Raw genomic sequence first — 16988 nt, forward strand, 5'->3', positions numbered from 1 at the left:
GGCAGTGCCGTAAATTTCATTTCATGTAGATAAAAACAATCTGGCCTGACGTGACTGAACAGGAATTAGACGTTGAGCTGATTTAGGATTCGGTGTTCTCTCCTACTCTGAACCCTGTAATTATAGTGTGCTATAAACCACAGTGTAACATATTTGCTACGAGCATTCTAGCAAATAACATAGAATTATAGGGCTGAAAGGGCCCTCAGAGATCATCAAGTCCAACCCATTCATTTTACAGATGAAGAAACTGAGGCCCGGGAAGGTTAAAAAGCTTGTCTGCGGTTTGTACAAGCATCTAATGGCACTGGATTAGGATCCAGATGCCTGATTTCCTCCTCTTGTGGTCTTTCTGGTTGTAAAGCTGCCTTTGCATAATTCAGTTGAACTGATCTGTTGAGACAAACGCTCATTCAGAGATTCCTATCACAGTCGCTGCCCACTTCTGTTATCTAACACACATCTGTCACTCAAGAGTGGCAGGAATTCCTATTTTCTTACTGGCGTGCATTACAACACTGGAGAAACATTTTCCTGGAGAGGTCTCCCTGGTGGATTGAATTGCTGATGTCTACCCACTGATATCATCTATTCCTCGGAGGCAGATACAGTGGCACATTGATAAAGACCACAGGGTTGGACCCAGCAAATCCTGGATATGAGTCTTGCTTCCAATTCTCTGGAGCTGGGATCTTGGGGGAGCCTTAGTCTCTTGCTGAGCACTTGTCCTCATCTGGAAAATGGCGTAATATTTCCGAAAACACTTTGTAAATGTTCAAGTGTGGTATACATATCGGTGCTTATGGCCTTGAAAGCCCAGCCGAATCCTTGCCTGTGGCAAGGTGTACAAGGGACACTTGTTTAATAATTCTGATCTCACGTTATGGGACCTGATGGCTCTGCTAGGCATCGCAGAAAACCCACAGACTTACTTCTCCTCGTTGGTATCTGCACAAAGGTTTCTTCTCCTTCCTCAACACTTTGAGAGTCTCTCTTTTGCTTCTTGGCTTGTAAGTGACAGACACTTGGTTCAAATCCTCTTAAGCAAAAAAAAAGGCGATTTATTGAAATGGTAGCAGGACAGCTCACAGAACCGAAGATAAGACAGTATAAGCAGGTGTCTGCAGGGACCTCAGGGATGGGAACTGGGGTGTCTCCCTTCCCAGGCTCCTCTGGCTTCTGTCACTGGGTTGGTCTAATTCTTTCCCACTGCAGGCAAGTTCCCCTCCACGCCACGGGTGCCCATGGCATGTCACTTTACAACCAGAGAGAAACCAACTCTGATTTGAGAAATCCTAGAGAAGACCTCTAGGTGGCTTGGCTGAGATCTGGTGTTGAGGAACGAATGAGTTCAGGCTCTATGACACAAGGCTGGACATATAACTCAAGTGTAACATTTTAACCCCCAAGCAAAATCATTAGCTCAAAAAACGGACTGTTTTTCTAGAAGTACACAAGGTCTGCTGGGCAGTCAGAAACAATAGATGTCTACCAGCTTTTACGGGCTTGTTTTTCTCCTCTGAGCACAGAACTCTCCCCTAAAACAAATACACATAACCAGTCTGATGATCGAAAAGGTAACTCATAAAGGAATAATAGCACATATTTACAATCAGAAACTTTCTGTATTAATCTTCTGTTGTGTCCATAAGGCCTAGCAATCCAACAGCTGTGCTGTGCAAGCAGATTGGAGTAAGACCCTTTGGAAGAGTTAGAGCGTGTGTATCGTTTCTCTTTCTACCTTGTCTTTCCGTTGCTTACCCACATCCTCCTACACCCAGTGAATCAAACACATGTCTGAAGTTTTAGTCATAGCTCTAAGACGGCTCCTAGACTTATAACCAGAGTCGTTGCAGACAGTTACCCTTTATGCTAACAAAAGAGTTGTCTTTGACTTTCCTTCCAGATCAGAGGCTCTCAAGCTTTAACATGCATTAAGAACTGCCTGGATGATGTGCTCACATAGGGACACGCTAACCCAGTGGTTCCCAAGCTTGTCTGCACCTTAGGAATCACCTGGGACACTGTTCCAGTACCTAGGCCACACCCAAGGCCCGTGAAATCCCAGTCTCTGAGGGTGGCACACAGACGCTAGGAGATTTTTGAGTCTTTCTAGGGGGTTCTCATGTTCTGATTGCACACTAGGTGCCTTGAGGAGCTAAAAGTGCCTAGGCCCCACCCTAAATCAATTAAGTTACAATCTGGAAAGGGGCAAGATGAGATTATTGACATGATCCTGAGCATTCAAAGAAAAAAAAAAAAATTCCCCAGGCGGTTAGTCTTAGTTCACCCCCCAGAGAGCCTAATTAAGAAGGTTGGGGGTGGGGCACAGGTATCTGCTTTAGAGCAAGTGTCTCCACCCCAGTGACTCTGACTCGGGATCTGCACTCACTCTGAGAAACGCTTCACTTACACCGTGGCCGTTCAAAGTGTGGTCTGGGAACCAACAGCGCCAGGGCTTTGTTAGAAATCTCTTAGTGTTCTCCAAACCCATAGGGTCTGGAAGAAAGGCAGAAGCCCAGGCCTCCTCTCCACCCCCAAATGCTGAATTAGAATCTGCATTTTAGCAACATCTGGGGGATTCGCATGCAGATTAAATTTGTTTTGTTTCAGGAACTGTTCCTTTTCAGGCAAACTTATTTCCATTTTTTTTTTTTTTTTTTTTTTTTTTTTTTTTTTTGCCTTTGTGGAGGAGCAGCTCTTTAAGATCCCTCCGTGGTTGGTCGTGCCCATTCAGTGGCCCCCAGTGGTGGGAGCTGCAGACCAGTCTTCAGTGGCAGGCTGAGGGCTCCCGTCCTCAGTAGGGAACCTGCTGAATAGGCACCGAGGGCACCCACGCGCCTTCAGACCCAAGTGCGACTTCAGGCTGAGCAGCAATGAACTCAGGAGCCAGAGCAGGCCACTCACCCCGGAATTCTTCGTGGCCGCAGCCTCCCCAGCATCCACCTCATGAAGGCCACTGGGTGAGCTCCCTTCTTGGGATCTTACACAGGATTCATCAAGTTGCTCTGAAAACAGAAGGGCCCGGTGATGCCTAAGAGGCCCGAGCAGTTAGGAAAATATGCAGAAAAGCAGAGGAAAACATAGACCATTTTTCAAAACGTTTTCATTTCTCCTTAAAGCTCTGACACACTTGAATTATACTTGTGGCAAGAACTACTCTCAAACCCCACCCGTTGGGCCAGAGACCCTTGTGGTGTTAGCGAATGACTCTCCCATCACGTAGCACACGACCTATGCTTGTGAATTCATCAACCAGCAGATTAGATTTAAATATCTCTTGTGCGGAAGTATTTACTAACACCGATGGCACCTTTGAATCATCTGGAGCTTTAAAAAATACTGAAGTCTGGGGCACTTGGGTAGCTCAGTTGGTTAAGTGCCAAACTCTCGATTTCAGCTCAGGTCATGATCTCACCGTTTGCCGGATGGACCCCCGCGCTGGGCTTTGTGCTGAGTGTGGAACCTGCTTGGGATTCTCTTTCTCTCTCCCTCTGCCCCTCCCCTATCAGCATACATGTGTTTTCAATCTCTCTCTCTCTCTCTGTGTCTCTCTCTCAAAATAAATAAACTTAATAAAAAAGTAAAATAAAAATACTGAAGTCTGGATCCCACCATGACAAGGTTTAATCTAATTGGCTGGAGGTATGGCCAGGTGCACCTGCATTTTTTTTTTAATTTTTTTTAACGTTTATTTATTTTTGAGACAGAGAGAGACAGAGCATGAACGGGGGAGGGGCAGAAAGAGAGGGAGACACAGAATCCGAAACAGGCTTCAGGCTCTGAGCTGTCAGCACAGAGCCCGACACGGGGCTCGAACCCATGGACCGCGAGATCGTGACCTGAGCCGAAGTCGGCCGCTCAACCGACTGAGCCACCCAGGCGCCCCCGGCACCTGCATTTTTTAAAGCAGCCAAGGTGCAGAACCACTTTTAGGTCTCTGCTCTGATCCAACTGACGATTATTCAGTTCTCCTTTCAGTTAGGCTTAAAGATTTTGGTATCAGGGTTTACAGCATTGCCCCTTTAGATTGCACTAGAAAATTCTCTATCAGTCGCAATAAGTCTGCATCATGGTTTGGACTTCTCTAAATCTGAAGCGATAAGGCAACCAAGAGATGAAAGGGGGAAAAAAAAAGGCTCAACCAACGTTTTGTTGTTGTTGTTCGCCTATCGTTTTTCTTTCATTTCTAACATTTTTTTTTACAGATTATCTCCCCATCTCATTAGATACGTAAGTGAAAGTCATCCGCAGTAAAACATAAAAGGCCATAACTACAAAAATGTACGGGGATTTTTTTAAAGGTTTTTAAAAAATTTTTTTTTAACGTTTATTTATTTTTGAGACAGAGAGAGACAGAGCATGAATGGGGGAGGGTCCGAGAGAGAGGGAGACACAGAATCTGAAGCAGGCTCCAGGCTCCGAGCTGTCAGCACAGAGCCCGACGTGGGGCTCGAACTCACGGACCGTGAGATCATGACCTGAGCCGAAGTCGGACGCTTAACCGACTGAGCCACCCAGGTGCCCCATGGGGATTTTTAGTAATACGTTCCAAAGTTCACATTCAGTCCCCTGAAAAATAACATAAGGACCTAGTCATGGGACAGACTAATGAGAAACAAGAGTATCTTGTCCCCTCGGTTTGCTCTGTAATGGTGATAAGTTTCCTGAAGAAGCCACCAGAGCTGAGCAAGGGCTGAAGTCTGAAACTACACATCACAGCACAGTGTCCACCCCATAACAGGTGCTCAACGAATGCCCATTTCTTTTTCTTCAAAACCCTTGAAGCCTTATTTTGTGCCTCCTGAGACAGTCATCCCATTCAATCCGAATCACTCATTGGCGTGCCTTACCGTGCCCTTCTAGATTTAGATTGTATATTTCTTGTGAAGAGAGAATCTGTCTTATTTAGCAACCCCACCCCTTGTGCCCAGACAAGTGCCTAAAAATCAACCCATGAAGGGAGGGGGTGGGTCATGAGAAGTGAGCTATTCCTTTGGATAACTGTCTTCCCAGGCGAGCTGACGCTTTCCTTATGGAGGTACTCTGACGGAATTTTCTTAGTTTACCATCGGCCTCTGCTGAGTCATCCCCCTTAAGCCTCTCTCCACCACCGATTCAGATCTCAGCCAGGGGAACCAGCTGTGTGAACAGCAACGGCCAGACTCCAGACATCTGAATAGGGTTTTCACATTGCCAACGGACTCAGACTCCTGTAGACCTGAGTAAATGACACATCAACCCCCTTCACGCCAGGTACGGGAGGTCCAGGCTCCAGGACCACACACTGGACTCTGAAGAGCTGCCTTATCTTTTCTTCCATTCCAGACTGAAGGAAACACAGGCTATCTCGCAGGACACCAGGAGGAACCACGGACATCTTAACCCTGGCCTCAGGACAGCTGATAGAATGAGCAGCTGAGGGCACAGATGGTGGAGGTGAGGACAATTTCCCCTCGAAGAAAAGAAAGGACGAAGAGGGAAGTTTAGAGAGAAGTGTTGAAATAAATTTCTAGGCCCAAGATGGAGCCACTCCTGTCCAGGTTGCCATATTGACAACCCATGACTTAGATAACCTCTGTGTCCCCATAAATGCTCCCCTTGACCAGAAACCTAGTATATCCAGTCAGCCAATCCCCAAAAGGACACACCAACTCTGGGCCTTCTTGCCCAGAAGGTTGACTATATGGCTCCCACCAATCAGATATTTTCTACTTTTCTTTCTTGTTCTGTATTCTTTATCCTGTAAAAGTTTCCTGCCTTCTGCCCTATTTTGCAGTCCTCCAAATAGAAACTGTCCACTTCATGAAGTGTTACAGAAAGTTTGTATCACTTAAGTTGCTTTCTTTAATCACTTTTCTAACAGAACTAACTTCATATATTTGAGATACAGTCAAATTCACGTTGAAACCACTTTCCTGTTTGTTGAGATCTTCTAGAATATTCCACGTGTTTTGAAAGTCTCATTTTTTTTTCTAAATGTATCAAGTTTCTATTTAAATTCTTGTTAGTTAACATATAGTGTAATATTAGTTCCAGGAGTAGAATTTAGTGATTCATCACTTACATATAACACTCAGTGCTCATCAAAACAAGTGCCTTCCTTAATGCCCGTCACGTATTTAGCCCATCCCCGCCACTTGCCTCCCTCCACCAGCCCTCAGTTTGTTCTCTATACCTAAGAGTCTTTCTGATGGTTTGCATCCATCTTTTTTTTTCCCTGTGTTCATCTGTTTTGTTTCTTAAATTCCACACATCAGTGAAATCATATGGTATTTGTCTTTCTCTGACTTATTTCACTTAGCATAATACACTCTAGCTCTATCCACGTGGTTGCAAATGACAAGATCTCATTCTTTTTTATGGCTGAGGAATATGCCGTTATATATATACATATATACGTGTGTGTGTGTATGAATATATCTATGAATATATTTATGAATATAATTATATTTGTGAATATAATTATGAATATTTTTTGAATATATATGTATATGTATACATCATGTATATGTATATACATATATATATACACACACACATATATGTATATATATATAACACATCATGAGGGTGACATTCATACCATGTCCCCTAACAAGAAAATGTTACCTCTGCTCCAAAGGCTTCAGTTAAACAGATCATCCAGTTCGACCATGTCCATACTCTTGGTCCATTAGACAGTGCAGTTTATCTACCGGGTCATTCCTTGGTATGACCAAAGGAAACTAAAGAAAGGGAAAAAAGACAATCATGGATTCTTTAGATCAAAAGGAAACTAAGGTAACTATTTGCAATTTCTCTCTCTTACTCTCTTGCAGACAACTGAGCTCCCTTGGGTAATGCTGGACCTTGTATAATACCTTTTTCTTAGAGTTTCAGGGCAGGCATAAGAGGGCAAGAGGTAAGATTTTTGCTTTTCAACTTTGGTTAAGAGAAGGCAGAAGCGTATGTATATTTAAAACAAAGAAAAATTCATTAAAGGAAGGATCACCTCAAGGCCCAAAATGCTGGCTACTCTTGGCGGAAGACGCTGGCTGGGAGAGAGGAAGCACACAGAGAGACGTAAGTCACAGGTACCTCTCAGGCTTGACATACGGGCAGTGGCTTCACAGCCGTTCGCCGTGTTCCTAAAAGCAGTAACAAAAACGAGCAGTAACCAAAGCCACCTTCTCCCCTGTTCCACTTTTGCCTCGCATGCAGTCGGGGGGGGACATCTACTCTGCAAGCTATTTGGTTCCATACTTCCTCACTGGTCCTCTTCTGTGAGTCAGAGTTAACACGTGGACACAGGGCCGGTTGGAGCCCTCCTTCCCCATCCAGGCTTGAATGCGTGCTGGTCCTGAGGCGGGGCTCCTGTGCGGTGGAGGCTCGCCAGACAGTGGAGAGATCGTAAAATATGGCTTTTCCACCAACTCCTCTTTACCCGTGAGTCATGCTGCTGGTAAGAAGCAGCGTTCCTCTTTCTGATGTGTATCTCCCTCGGAAACGCTTGGACAGGTGGATCCAGGCATTCGTGGGGCTAGTTGTCATATCAGAAAACACTGCAGAAGCTTTCCCAACCAACTTGTTTGATCCACAGCATACACACACCTAGTGTCCCCATTCCCGCCGTAAAACAAACAGAACCGTGGCCTTGGCTCGCAGAGCTGGGGGTGAATCCTGGCCTCCCCTCTTCCCAACTGTTGAGTTGTTTGCTTATTCTGTTGGCTAATACCATTTATAACATTTGTATTAGTGTCATTGTGCGGTTTAATTTTGGACTCAGTAAACTAACGAAGAATAAATAGCAACAGAGGGTTTCTTTTCTAAAAGTAAGTTGAGTGTTTTGGAAAGCTACATTCAAGCGCGTTGCTACGACAAACATTGTTGTCAAAGCAGGTGAGAAATAGACAACTAAAAAAAATGGTCGGGTAGAAAGCCGCGGAAATCCACAAGAAGTCCGCACTCTGGTTGTTTGCAAGTGTCTTCAGTTTTGCTCGAGTTTAAAGAAAACAAAAGTGGAGATGAAGCATGCTGGTTTACAGAAGTCGCTTTGGCAAGAGAAAGGATAAAGAACCCAGAGGAGTGGACCCATATTGGAGCTAAGGCCTCAGTCGTGCATCGCGTCAAAAGCTTGATGAATGAGCCGATGGATTTGCAGATTTTAAGTCAAAATGGCTTTAAGGTATGTATGTAGCACTTTCAATGCTTTCCTGTCTCGTAATATTATCATTATTTTTATTAACTGACCTTCCGATTGTATTGGCAGGGAAGATTCCTTGCCGTGTCTTAATAATAACGGTGAATACCTGGGAAGGTGGAAACAACAAAATGCCACATTCCCATCACTGTCTCCTTCACCCTTTATTTATTACGGGTTTTAAACTAGAACTTAGAAAAGAGAAGATAGTACTTTGCCTCAATCAAGTCACACATGATACTCCTCAAACTTCCAATAAAGTTTTTAGAGTAACCTTTACTTAACTCTACAAACTCTAAATTCACGATGCCATGACTGTATCTCACAGACAGGCGAAGAATGCAAATCAAGTTGAGTTCCTGTGATGGGTCCAAGCCCCGCCCCAGTCTGCGTTCCAGAGGCAACTGCTATCATCCATTTGTAAGTGTCCTTTTCCATACATTTACATGTATATGTCTATAAAAACGTAGAGTCATGTCTATAGAAAATGTACAGGAAGGCTTTATGTTTTCTGCTTCATTTTACAGAAAGGATTTCCTTTTTTAACTTTTCCCCCCGGCTTTTTCAAGGAATAATTTACAAACATAATTGCATATAAAGTGTACAAACGTGATCATTTGATATACATATATATTGTGGAATGGTTACCAACAGCAAGGTAATTAACACATCCATCGTGGCACATAGTTAACTTTTTTTTTCAGCCAATTGCAAGTGTCCATACTGTATTATATAGTCACCTATATAGAGTTAGACAATAGTCAACATGCTGTATTAGATCCTCTGAACTTACGCATCTTGTAACTGAAAATGTGTGCCCTTTGACCTACCATTTTCCCCCCCTCCCCATCTTCCCTGGCAACCTCCCTTCTCTCCTTCTCTGTTTCTATGAAATCGGCTTTTTTTTTTTCTTTCTTTAATTCCATGTATTGGTGAGACAGTGCTGTATTTGTCTTTCCCGCTCAGGCTTATTTCACCTCACGTAATGCCCTCAAGTTCCATCTGTGTTGTCACAAATGACAGGATGTTCTTCCTTTTCAGTGAATAATTGTGTGTGTGTGTGTGTGTGTGTGTGTGTGTGTGTGTGTGACACATTTTCTTGATCCGTGCATCTACTGATGGACATTTAGGTTGTTTCCATGTCTTGGCTATTGGGAGTAATGCTGCCATAAACATGGGAGTGCAGGTATCTCTTTGAGATGCTGATTCTGTTTCCTTCAGATAAATACCCAGAGGTGGGATTGCTGCATCATGTGATAGTCCTATTTGTGATTTTTTGAGGAACCATCATACTGTTTTCCATAGTGGCTGCGCCAGTTAACATTCCCACCAACAGTACATAAACGTTCCCCCCTCTCCACATCCTTGCCAACATTTGTGAGCTCTTGTCTTCTTAATAGCCCTCTACCAGGTGTGAGGTGATATCTCACATGGGGTATCGATTTGCATGGCCCTGATGATTGGTGACATTAAGCACCCTTTCTTGTACCTGTTGGCCATTTGTATGTCTTCTTTGGAAAAATGTCTACTCAGGTCACAGGCCCATTTCATAACTAGATTGTCTGAGGGTTTTTTAAGGTTGAGTCATAGGAGTTCCTTATATTTTTAAAAAAATTGTTTTAAAGTTTACTTATTTATTTTAAGAAAGATACACAGTGTGAGTGAGGGAGGTGCAGAGAAAGAGGGAGACAGAGAATCCCAAGCAGGCTCCATGCTGCCAGTGCAGAGCCCGACACAAGGCTCAAACTCAAGAAACCACGAGATCACGACTTGCGCCAAAACCGAAAGTCAGATGCTTAACCGACAGAGCTACCCAGGTGCCCCTATGAGGTTCTTATATTTTTACAATGTTAAGCCCATATAAGATGCATGGTTTGCAAATATTTTCCCCCATTCTGTAGATCGTCTTTTCAATTTATTGATGACTTCCTCTGCTGTGAGGAAGTTTCTAGGTTTGATATACTCCTACCTGTTTATTATTGCTTTTATTGCCTATGCTTTGGTGTCTTATCTTAAGAAATCCCTGCTAAGACCAGTGTAGGGAGCTTGCAGCCTGTGTTTTCTTCTAGGGGTCCTATAGTTTCAGGTCTTCTATTTAAGCCTTTAATCTATTTCAAGTTAATTTTTATGAATGGTGTACGACAGGAGTTTAGTTTCATTCTTGTGCATGTGAATATCCAATTTTCCTAACATCATTTATTGAAGACATTGCCCTTTCCCCAATTTATATTCATGGCTCCTTTGTTGGGAATTAATCAGACATATATGGGTAGGTTTATTTCTTGGGCCTCTATTCTGTGCCATTGATCCATGTGCCTGTTTTTATGCCAGTACCATACTGTTTTGACTACTATAGCTTTTCAAATATAGTTTGACATCAGAAAATATGATGGCTCTGGCTTTGTTCTTTCTCAAGATGGTTTTCGCTAAAGGAGTCTTTGTGGTTCCATCCAAATTTTATGATTCTTTTTTTTAAACTTCTGTGAAAAATGCCATTGAGATTTGGGTCGAGATTGCATTGAATCTGTAAAGCACTGTGGGTAGCACGAACTTTTTAACAATATTAATTCCCCAATCCATTAACACAGGCTATCTTCCCATTTATTTGTGTCTTCTTCTATTTATCAGTCTTACAGTTTCCAGTGTATGGATCTTTCACTTCCTTGCTTAGATTTATTCCTAAGTATCTTATTTTTTTAATTTTTCATCTTATTTTAGAGAGAGTGAGCACAGGAGCAGGGGAGAGGGGCAGCGGGAGGGAGAGAGATAGAGAGAGAGAGAGAGAGAGAGAGAGAGAATCTTAAGCAGGCTTCACACTCAGTGCAGAGCCCAACGGGGGACTTGATCCCACGACCCTGGAGTCAAGTCCTGAGCGGAAATCAGAGTCAGATGCTCAACCAACTGAGCCACCCAAGCACCCCATTATCTTATTATTTTTGATGCTATTGAAAAGGAATTGCTTTCTTAATTTCTCTTTCAGATGGTTTGTTGTTCATGTATAGAAATGCAACTGATTTCTGGGTTGAGTTTGTATCCTGCAACTTTACGAAATGCACTTATTCGTTCCATCAGCTTTTGTTGGAGTCTTCGGGGTTTTCTATACATAAAATAGTGCCATCTGCAAATGGCTCTCATTTTACTTCTTTCTGATTTGGCTACTTTTTTTTTTTTTTGTAAGTAATTGTTCTGGCTAGAACTTACCGTACTATATTGAATAGTAGTGTTGAGTCTTGTCTGACTCCTGTTCTTGGAGGAAAGGCTTTTAGCTTTTCACCATTGAGTACGATGTTAGTTGCAAGCTTGTAATATATGGCCTCTATTATGTTGAGGTACATTTCTTTTATACCTAATCGGTGGCAAGTTTTTATCACGAAAGGATGTTGAATTTTGCCAAGTGCTTTTTCCGCCTCTGTTGAGACGATTATATGATTTTTCTATGTGGTGCATCGTGTTTATTAACCTGCACATGTTGAACCATCTTTGCAACTCACGGGCAAATCTCACTTGATCATGGCATCTGATCCCTTTAATGTGCTCTTGAATTCCATTTCGTTAGCATTTTGTTGAGAATTTTTTCGTGTATTTTCATGAGGGATACTGGCACGTAGTTTCGTTTCCTTATATAATGTCTTCGTCTGGTTTCAGTAGCAGGGTAAACTTGGCCTCACGAAATGAGTTTAGAAGTGTTCCTTCCTCTTCAATTTTTTGGAAGAATTTGGAAGAACTGGTACTAAATCTTTAAATGTTTGGAACAACCCACCAGTGAAGCCATCTGGGTTTGGGTTTGTTCGCTGGGAAATTTTTAATTGGTGTTCAATCTCCTTGTTTGTTATTGGTCTATTCAGATTTTCTATTGTGTCATGATTCAGTCTTGGTAAGTTGTGTGTTTCTAGGTTTGAATCTATTTATTCTAAGTTATCTGATGTTGGCTTACAATTCTCGTAGTAGTCTTGTGAGTTTTTGTATGTCTGTGAAACAAGTTGTAATGTCTCCTCTTTCGTTTATAATTTTATTTATATGAATCATCTCTCTTTTTTTTCTTAGTCTAGCTAAAGGTTTGTCAATTTGTTTACCTTTTCAAGAAACCAACTCTTAGTTTTAATGGTCTCTTCTAGTCTCTATTTCCTTCCTAGTCTCTATTTCTCTTCCTAGTCTTCCTAGTCTCTATTTCATTTATTTCTGCTTTAATCTTTATTATCCCCTTCTTTCTGCTAACTTTGGGTTTAGTGTGTTCTTTTTTTTATTCCTTGAGGTATAAGTTTAGGTTGTTTATCTGAGATCTTTCTTTTTTCTTAGTACATACATTTACCTCTATAAACTTCCTCCTTAGAATTATTTTGCGCATCCCGTAAGTTTTAGTATGTTGTATTTGCATTTCATTTTCCTCAAGATATTTTTTTTTTATTTCTCTTTTGATTTCTTCTTTGACTTAGTGTTTGTTCAGGAGTGTATGGTTTAATTTCCACATATTTTGAATTTTCCAGATTTCTTCCTGTTACTGATTTCTACTTTCATACTATTCTGGTCAGAAAATAGATTTGATACGATTTTAGTCTTCTTAAATTTCTAAAGATTTGCTTTGTGGCCAACATGGAATCTGCTCTGGAGAATGTTCTTTAAGTGCTTGAGAAGAATATGCTACTGTTGGATAAAATGCACTGTATATATGACTGTTAGGCTCATTTGGTTTCCAAGTGAAGTTCAAGTCCATTATTTCCTTATTGACTTTCTGTCTGTATGATCTATCCATTGTTGAAAGTAGGGTATTGATGTCCTGTACTATTATGACATTGTTGTCTATTTCTGTTTTCAGATATATTAATAATTGTTTAATCGACTTAGGAGCTTAAATCCTGGGTACATACATATTTACAATCGCTATATCCTCTCAATGAACTGACCCCTTTATTATTATATAATGACCTGCTTTGTCTCTTGTTACAGTTTTTGACTTAAAGGCATTTTGTCTGATCTCAGTATAGCTATCTCTGGTCTCCTTGGGTTTCTGTTTGCATGGAGTATTTTTCTCCATCTCTTCACTTTCAACCTAGGAATGGCCTTAAAGCTTAAGTGAGTGTCTTATTGGTAGCATATAGTTAGGTCTTCTTTTTCTTCTTCTTCTTCTTTTTTTTTTTTTTAATCCATTCATCCACCCTACACCTTTTAATTGGAGAACTTAAATCATTCACGTTTAGAATTATTGATAGGTAAGGGCTTACTACCACCATTTTGTTCATTGTTTTCTGATTGTTTAGTAGTTCCTTTACTACTTTCTTCCTCTCTTTCTTTGTATACTGATGATCTTTTTGTAGTGGGATTGATTTGTTTCTCTTTATTATTTGTGTATCTCTTATAGGTTTTTGCTTTGTGATTACCATGAGGCTTTCACAATACATCTTACAACTGTCTATTTTAAGCTTATCACGACTTACCTTCAATCTCATAGAAAAGTTCTACACATTTACTTGTCTATCCTGCATTTTATGTTGTCGATGCCACAATTTATATGTTTTTATATCGTGTGTCCATAAGCCAAATATTGTAACTATTGTTATTTTTAATACTGTTGTCTTTTAACATATATGCTAGAGTCCAAAGTGATTTATACACCACCATTGCATATTAGAGTACTTTGAATTTTACTATATGTTTATCATGTTTACCAGCAAGTTTTATACTTTAGTATGTTTTCATGGTACTAACCAGGGTCGTTTCACTTAAGCTTAAAGAACTCCTCTTAGCATTTCTTGTAAGGTCAGTCTATTGGTGACAAATTCTCTCAGTTTTTGTTTGTCTGGAAAAGTCTTTACCCCTCCATTTCTGAAGGACAACTTTGCCATGGAAAGTATTCTGCTTGGCATTCTTTTTTTTTCTTTTAGCATTTAGCACTCTCCTCTAGACTGCAAGATTTCTGAGGAGAAAACTGCTGATCACATTACCAAGGTTCCCATATATGTGACTAGCCTTTTTTTCTCTCATTGCTTTCAAAATGCTCTCTTCTTTGATTTTTGAGATGTTCACTATACTGTGTCTCCGTGAAGATCTTTTTGGATTGAATCTGTTCAGGGATCTTTGAGCTTCATGCGCTTAGATGGCCATATCTCTGTGAGGACAGCTCAGAGCCTGGAGCCTGCTTCGGATTCTGTGTCTCCCTCTCTCTGCCCCTCCCCCACTGGCACTCTGTCTCTTTCTCTCTGTCTCAAAAGTAAATAAACATTGAAAAAAAAAAAAAAAAAGAATGCTTTCCCTGAAACCCTCTTGCACTGTTGGTGAGAATGCAAACTGGTGCAGCCACTCTGGAAAACCATGTGGAGGTTCCTCAAAAACTTAAAAATAGATCTACCCTATGACCCAGCAATAGCACTGCTGGGAATTTACCCAAGGGACACAGGAGTGCTGATGCATAGGGGCACCTGTATCCCAATGTTTATAGCAGCACTTTCAACAATAGTCAAATTATGGAAAGAGCCTAAATGTCCATCAACTGATGAATGGATAAAGAAGATGTGGTTTATATATACAATGGAATACTACTGGGCAATGAGAAAGAATGAAATCTTGCCATTTGCAGCAATGTGGATGGAACTGGAGGCTATTATGCTAAGTGAAATAAGTCAGTCAGAGAAATACAGATATCATATATTTACACCCATATGTGGAATTTGAGAACTCAACAGAAGACCATGGGGGAATGGAAGAGGAAAAAATAGTTTCAAACAGAGAGGAGGGCAAACCATAAGAGACTCTTTTTAAATATTTTTCTTTTTTCTTTTTAATGTTTATTTATTTTTGAGAGAAATAGAGAGACAGTGAGAGCAGGGGAGGGGCAGAGAGGGAGACATAGAATCCGAAGCAGGCTCCAGGTTCTGAGCTGTCAGCACAGAGCCCAACGTGGGGCTCGAATCCACGAACTGTGAGATCATGACCTGAGCCGAAGTCAGATGCTTAACCTACTGAGCCACCCAGACGTCCCAAAAGAGACTATTAAATACAGAGAACAAACTGAGGGTTGATAGAGGTGGCAGGGGAGAGGGGAAAATGGGTGATGGGCATTGAGGAGGGCACTTGTTGTGATGAGCACTGGGTATTGTGTGTAAGCAATGAATCATGGGAATCTACTCCCAAAGCTAAGAGAACACTGTATACACTGTATGTTAGCTAACTTCACAATAAATTATATTTTAAAAAAAAAAAGAATGCTTTCCCTGTTCTAAAAATCAGACATACTTGTCAATGTTTTCTTCTAATGCATTTACATTTCTATTTTCTTAACATTTAGATGTTTAATCTATATGGAGTTTATTTTTAAAATTAGTTTAAGTACAGATTTCATTTCATTTCATTTCATTTCATTTCATTTCATTTCATTTTTGCCAAATTGTTACATAAATTTTCTAACACAAAAGCTTATTTTGGAATATTCACTGGGATTGCATTAAATATAGAGATTTACTTTATGATGAATTAAATCTTATAACAATGAATCTTATCCATAAAACTGTATCAGTTATGCAGATGTTCTTTAAGGTGATTTGGTAAAGTTTTAAATTATTTTTTTAAAGATCTAAGATTTTGAACATTTATTGTACAATTAATTCCTAAGGATTTAATGGTTTTTATCTCTTTCTGTCTCTCTCTTTCTGTCCCTATCTCTATCTCTATGTCTTTTGCACCCTCCCTCCTTCCACAAGCACACATACACACACACACACACACACACACACACACACACACACACACCATTTATAGTTTTTAAACAGTTAGTGGTGGGGTACACAATAGTAATAGGCTGTTTTAAATGATGATATCATATCCTGCCATGCTGCTAAACTCCCATATTAGTTCTAACCCCATGTACTTTGATTTTCATGGATATCTAAGTAAATAATTTTATCTTCACATAATGGCATAACATTTATTCTTCAAAGTTCTTATTCTTTCTTTGTGTGTATGTGTGTATGACTTCATTGATTAGTATTGCTTCTAAAAGGTAGAATAAAAATTATGGATGGCAAGCATTCTAGAACTTTTCTTGGTTTTGGTGAGAATGACTCTAATGTGTTATTATTCCATATAATGTTTGCTGTAAATTTCTTCTTTTTTTCCACTGTGAATTTCTAATTGATATATTTTATTGGGTCAAGGCAACATTTTTTTTTTAATTTTTATATATTTTTGAGAGACAGAGTATGAGCAGGGGAGGGGCAGAGAGAGAGAGAGAGAGAGACACAGAATCCGAAGCAGGCTCCAGGCTCTGAGCTGTCAGCACAGAGCCCGACATGGGACTCAAACTCACGGACCGCGAGATCATGACCTGAGCGGAAGTCAGACACTTAACTGACTGAGCCACCCAGGCTGTCCAAGGCAACATCTTTTGTAACTAATTTGATAAGGGTTTTTTTGAAATTTCAGAAATTCTTTACAGATCATGATTATATGTTGAATATTATAAAAATTGGGTTCAATATGTAATGACAGCATTGTATGTTTTATCTTTAATCTGTTAATGTAGAGATCATATGAGTAGATTTTCTGATGTTTACGCTACTGGTATAAATTTTATTTGATCATGATGTATTATTTTAATACACTACCAGATTTGACTTGCTAATATGTAATTTTAAAAACTGAAATCCATATTCATGAGTGATATGGTCTCATAACATGTTAGGCTACCTTTCTAATTTTTTAAAATAATTTGGAACATTTTGTAAGAGATGGCAATATGGCAATCATTTATTCTTTGAAAATTTGTAGAATTTCTCTCAAAACTAATTTGAATGTGGGGACATGCCTACTGTTTGAT

General features: G+C 40.4%; 1 long non-coding RNA gene and 1 other non-coding gene across 3 annotated transcripts in view; both read right to left on the reverse strand.

The window, feature by feature from the left end:
* Positions 1-16988, reverse strand: part of LOC128775018 (uncharacterized) — a 57672-nt gene that overhangs the window by 21008 nt on the left and 19676 nt on the right. The window contains exons 2-3 of one of the 2 annotated variants that reach the window (XR_008419586.1): positions 6613-6728; positions 2725-3008 (exon numbers count right to left, since the gene is read on the reverse strand). This is a non-coding gene — a long non-coding RNA (uncharacterized LOC128775018). Of the gene's footprint in view, positions 1-2724; positions 3009-6612; positions 6729-16988 lie in introns of those variants that run through there. The other variant, XR_008419585.1, reaches the window with a different exon arrangement.
* Positions 3143-3289, reverse strand: LOC128775184 (small nucleolar RNA SNORA62/SNORA6 family). Its single transcript, XR_008419827.1, has one exon. It is a non-coding gene; the product is annotated as a small nucleolar RNA SNORA62/SNORA6 family (small nucleolar RNA).

Source organism: Panthera pardus, unplaced genomic scaffold (assembly GCF_024362965.1).
Source record: "Panthera pardus isolate Hobbes unplaced genomic scaffold, ASM2436296v1 HiC_scaffold_6, whole genome shotgun sequence".
NCBI lineage: Eukaryota > Metazoa > Chordata > Mammalia > Carnivora > Felidae > Panthera > Panthera pardus.